We start from the raw sequence: 5,557 nt of genomic DNA, 5'->3' as shown, positions 1-5,557 counted from the left end.
AGCTCCATCATTCTGTCAGACAGTTCTCCATCTGAACAATAAAATTCCCAGTCTCTGCCTTTGGCCCAATATCGACTGGTCAATAGTTTCGTTGAGCGGTAGTCTGTAGCCGACAGTTCAAGTGGTCGGACTCTGAAGGTGACCTTAACTCAGATCTTCCAGAGTTTAGATGGGTCATTCTGGCCTTCTTCTGACAGCCCAGCAGTGCTGATGTGATGAAGACTTTTGTTGCCGATCAGCCCATTTGACAGAGCCTGCCACAGCAAGACCTAAGAAGCAGAATACCAGAACGCTGACTGAACAACATGAGTTCATTGAGGGTGTCCAGAGGATTCCGATCACTAACCTTTTATATTCATTCATAGGATGTGGTCTTTGCTGGCTGGGCCCAGCAATTATTGCCCATCCCTAATTGCCCCTTGAGAAGATGATGGGTGAGCTGCCTTCTTGAGCCGCTGCAGTCCCTGTGGTGTAGGCACACCCACAGCGCTGTTAGGGAGGGAGTTCCAGGATTTTGTCCCCTGTGGTGTAGGTACACCCACAGCGCTGTTAGGGAGGGAGTTCCAGGATTTTGTCCATGTGGTGTAGGTACACCCACAGCGCTGTTAGGGAGGGAGTTCCAGGATTTTGTCCGTGTGGTGTAGGTACACCCACAGCGCTGTTAGGGAGGGAGTTCCAGGGTTTTGTCTGTGTGGTGTAGGTACACCCACAGCGCTGTTAGGGAGGGAGTTCCAGGGTTTTGTCTGTGTGGTGTAGGTACACCCACAGCGCTGTTAGGGAGGGAGTTCCAGGATTTTGTCCCCTGTGGTGTAGGTACACCCACAGCGCTGTTAGGGAGGGAGTTCCAGGGTTTTGTCTGTGTGGTGTAGGTACACCCACAGTGCCGTTAGGGAGGGAGTCCCAGGATTTTGTCCATGTGGTGTAGGTACACCCACAGCGCTGTTAGGGAGGGAGTTCCAGGATTTTGACCCAGCGACAGTGAAGGAACAGTGATATATTTCCAAGTCAGGATGGTGAGTGACTTGGAGGGGAACTTCCAGGTGGTGGGTGTTCCCCATGTGTCTGCTGCCCTTGTCCTTCTAGATGGTAGATGTCGCAGGTTTGGAAGGTGCTGTCGAAGGAGCCTTGGTGAGTTGCTGCAGTGCATCTTGTAGATGGTACACACACTGCTGCTACTGTGCGTCGGTGGTGGAGGGAGTGAATGTTTGTAGATGGGGTGCCGATCAAGCGGGGCTGCTTTGTTCTGGATGATTTTTTAAATTCATTCATGGGATGTGGGCGCCGCTGGCTGGGCCAATATTTATTGCCCATCCCTAATTGCCCCTTGTTCAAAGGGACAGTTAAGAGTCAACCACATCGCTGTGGGTCTGGAGTCACTTGTAGGCCAGGCTGGTTAAGGGAGCAGATTTCCCTCCCTAAAGAGACCTTAGTGAACCAGACGGGTTTTTACAACAATTGACAATGGTCATCTTAATTCCAGATTGTTACTGGGTTTAAAACCTGGCCGGGTTTGAACCTGCTCCCCCTCCCCACCGGGTATCTGGAATACGAGTCCAGTGACAATACCACCAGTGGACCAACAGCTCCCCCTGCTGTCGAGCTTCTTGAGTGTCGTGGAGGCTGCACTCACCCAGGCAAGTGGGGAGCGTCCCATCACACTCCTGACCTGTGCCTTGTCGATGGTGGACAGGCTTTGGGGAGTCAGGAGGTGGGTTACTCTCCGCAGGATTCCCAATCCGAAACTGGATCATAACTGACTATTTCGCTGTCACGGCCTCAAAGTTTCTTGCTTCTCGAGAAGCCGGTCTCCTTCAACTTCCCGCTCAAATCGCTTATCCCCCCCATGGATAAAGGTAAGGACTGTGCCATACCCTGAGCTCCTTTGGCCACTGCAAGGGGCAAATCTGGCCCATGGGAGCCCCGTTTCAGGACCCACGACTCTCAATGGCTCTTCAGTCCCGGAGACCCCCATTAGGATCAACTTCTAAGGTCTGATCCGACCAGTGCACAGCTCCGCTGGGCCGGGCACCATTCCAACGCAAGTCTCCCTTCAATTGCTCCCTCTCTCGGTGGCGGGGGGGGTGGGGAGGTGGGGGTTACCGATTCCCCGAGGGCTGATCCTCGGATTGGGTCACTGGCTTCACTCCTGTGGCTCCATCCAGCGGGTATCCCCGGCTTTATGGCTTCTCCATAAGTTGCCAGGCAGTGTCACCGCTTTGGGGGCGCTGCCGCTCAGTGCCAACCGCTGCCACCATGTCGTGCGCCGCTGCCCTCATGTCATGCGCCGCTGCCCCCATGTTGTGCGCCGCTGCCCCCATGTTGTGTTCCACTGCCCCATGTTGTGCACCGCTGCCCCGTGTTGTGCACCGCTGCCCCTATGTTGTGTGCCGCTGCCCCCATGTTGTGCGCCACTGCCCCCATGTTGTGCGCCGCTGCCCCCATGTTGTGCGCCGCTGCCCCATGTTGTGTTCCACTGCCCCATGTTGTGCGCCGCTGCCCCATGTTGTGCGCCGCTGCCCCATGTTGTGTTCCACTGCCCCATGTTGTGCGCCGCTGCCCCCATGTCGTGCGCCGCTGCCCCCATGTCGTGCGCCGCAGCCCCATGTTGTGTTCCACTGCCCCATGTTGTGCGCCGCTGCCCCCATGTCGTGCGCCGCTGCCCCCATGTCATGCGCCGCAGCCCCCATGTTGTGCTCCGCTGCCCCCATGTTGTGCACCGCTGCCCCTATGTTGTGTGCCGCTGCTCCCATGTTGTGTGCCGCTGCCACCATGTTGTGCGCTACTGCCCCCATATCGTGCACCGCTGCCCCCATGTTGTGCGCCGCTGCCACCATGTTGTGCACCGCTGCCTCCATGTTGTGTGCCGCTGCCCCCATGTTGTGTGCCGCTGCTCCCATGTTGTGTGCCGCTGCCACCATGTTGTGCGCTACTGCCCCCATATCGTGCACCGCTGCCCCCATGTTGTGCGCCGCTGCCACCATGTTGTGCACCGCTGCCTCCATGTTGTGCGCCGCTGCCCCCATGTTGTGAACCGCTGCCCCCATGTTGTGTGCCGCTGCCCCATGTTGTGTTCCACTGCCCCATGTTGTGCGCCGCTACCCCCATGTCGTGCGCCGCTGCCCCCATGTCATGCGCCGCAGCCCCCATGTTGTGCTCCGCTGCCCCCATGTTGTGCACCGCTGCCCCTATGTTGTGTGCCGCTGCCCCCATGTTGTGTGCCGCTGCTCCCATGTTGTGTGCCGCTGCCACCATGTTGTGCGCCGCTGCCTCCATGTTGTGCACCGCTGCCTCCATGTTGTGCGCCGCTGCCACCATGTTGTGCACCGCTGCCTCCATGTTGTGCACCGCTGCCTCCATGTTGTGCGCCGCTGCCCCATGTTGTGCGCCGCTGCCACCATGTTGTGCGCCGCTGCCCCATGTTGTGCGCCGCTGCCCCCATGTCGTGCGCCACTGCCCCCATGTCGTGTCATTGGCTCTTAAGACAAATGTGCCAAACACAAAGACAATGATTGGTGACCTAAACAAATGGTTCTTCATTGAAGAATAGCAGGTCTCCAGGACAGTCTTTCACACACCCGTTACCCGTTGGTCAACCCAGCTCCAGCTACTACATCACATGTTAACTTACATCACTTCCTGTGATGATGCATACCGAACCATGTCCATATTCAGCAGTGACGTTAACCAGCATGTTAGACCGCAGACACGCTGCAAGGGAGCATCACGACAACCAAGAGCTTCTCGAGGGGCAATTAAGGACGGGCAACAAATGCTGGCCTCGCCAGCGATGCCCACATCCCACAAAAGATTCATACGATCCCTCCAATCCCGGCCTCTTGACCATCCCCCGATTCCCCATCGCTCCGCCATTGGCGGCCGGGGCTTCAGCTGCCTGGGGGGAGGGGCCCTGAGCTCTGGAATTCCCTCCCTAAACCTCTCCACGCACCGCCCCCCCCGCACTCTCTCTCTCTCTCTCTCTCTCTCTCTCACCCCCCCACCCCTCTTCCTTTAAGACGCCCCCCTTTTGCCCACCTGTCCCTAAGACCCCCTCCCCTGGCTCGAGGGGAGGAGGTGGGGGTGGGGCTTTGTGGGCGGGTGTCAAATTTTGTTTCAGAACGGCCGCTGGGAAGCGCCTCAGGGGTCATCATTCGCCGTTGCTGTTTGCGGGATCTTGCTGTACGCAGTTTGGCCTCTGCGTTGCCAACGTGACAACATTGGCCGCGCGCTTCAGAGAGAAAAAGGCCCTTGGTCCCTGACACCCTGAGTTGACGTGCTCCAGAGAAATGAACACCACACCCCTCCCTCCCTCCCTCCCTCCCCAAGAATGGGGAGGTTGGGGGTGAGGGGAGGGGTGGGGGGGGGTAGGTGCCTCAATTGAAATCAGCCTCGGTCCCCACATGAGAGGCACCGACCCGATGGGAAGGTCCGGTTTCTCACGCCAAAGCGAGAGCGAGGAAAGGCGCGGGAGAAGGGATGGACGGGGAGGGAGGAGGGGTGGGGTGGGTGAGTGGGCCGAATGGCCTTGCCTCTATCCCTGCTGCCTTCATCGGGAAGGGGAGCAGGAGGAGTCCACTCGGGCCCGCTTAGCCCCCGCCCACCCCTCCAATTCAGTCCCATCTCCGCTTGACCCTCTTGCCTCAGCTCCTTCTCTCCCTCAGTACCCAAGAAAACCCATCCATCTCCGTCTTGAGTAGACTCAACGATGGAGAATCCACAGCTTTTTTGGTGGGGTGGGTGGGGTGGGGAGAGAGAATCCCAAAGACTCACAACCCTCCGAGTGAGGACATTTCTCTTCCTCTCCGTCCAAATTGGCCGACCCCCCTCATGTTGAAATGGCGACACCACCCCCCACTTCCCTTCCCCCCACCCCACCCCCATCTCCCACCAGTTCTACGCTCGACGCTTTGTCCTGCTGAAGGGTCATACGGACTCGAAAAGTCAACCGTGTCCCTCTCCGCGCAGGCCGGCGGAACTCATCCCAGCTATTTTTCGTTGTTTCGGTTTCAGAGTTCCCAGCGTCTGTAGTTTTTTGCTTGTACCTACACCCTGAAGCCTGAGAGCGGGGGGTGGGGGTGGTGGGGGGGTAACAGCCTCTCCGCACCGAGCCTGTCAAACCCCCTCCGAGGGGGTCTTTATACATTTCGACGCGATCGCCTCTCGGTTCTCCGAAACCCCAGGGAAATATCGGGCCAGTTCCCCTTGATCTCTCCCCACGGGACAAACCTCCCTCCCCCTCCCTTACCTCTCATCCCAGGAACCTTTCCTTAAGCTCCCTCGATGGAGAAGATATCCTCCCCTCAGGTAAGGAGACCGGAACGGTGCACACAGCAACCCCCCCCACCACCCCCCCAGGGCGCAGTCTCACCAAGGCCCTGGCTTTCATTGTACCAAGGCCGAAGGCGGGGGGGGTGGTTTAATGGGGCCCAAACCCCTCTTTTTTGGCGGCTCGCGGTTCTGAGCTGGAGTTTGCGGAGGTGCCGATCGATCTATTTTCTTCACGTGACACGCAGACTGTGCTAAACCCACGGAAAGGGAAACTGAGCCCGAAGACATTCTG

The 5,557-nt window shown here is 58.2% G+C and overlaps 1 protein-coding gene across 2 annotated transcripts in view; it reads left to right on the top strand.

The window, feature by feature from the left end:
* Positions 1-5,469: 5,469 nt before the first annotated feature.
* Positions 5,470-5,557, top strand: part of LOC121274018 — an 18,118-nt gene continuing 18,030 nt past the window's right edge. For both annotated transcript variants that reach the window (XM_041181151.1, XM_041181150.1), the window contains exon 1: positions 5,470-5,557. This exon is cut by the window's right edge and continues 148 nt beyond it. The gene's annotated coding sequence lies outside the window, so the exon portion shown is untranslated.

This window comes from Carcharodon carcharias (genome assembly GCF_017639515.1).
Source record: "Carcharodon carcharias isolate sCarCar2 chromosome 29 unlocalized genomic scaffold, sCarCar2.pri SUPER_29_unloc_2, whole genome shotgun sequence".
Classification (NCBI taxonomy): Eukaryota; Metazoa; Chordata; class Chondrichthyes; order Lamniformes; family Lamnidae; genus Carcharodon; species Carcharodon carcharias.
This window is presented reverse-complemented; position numbering and strand designations above follow the sequence as displayed.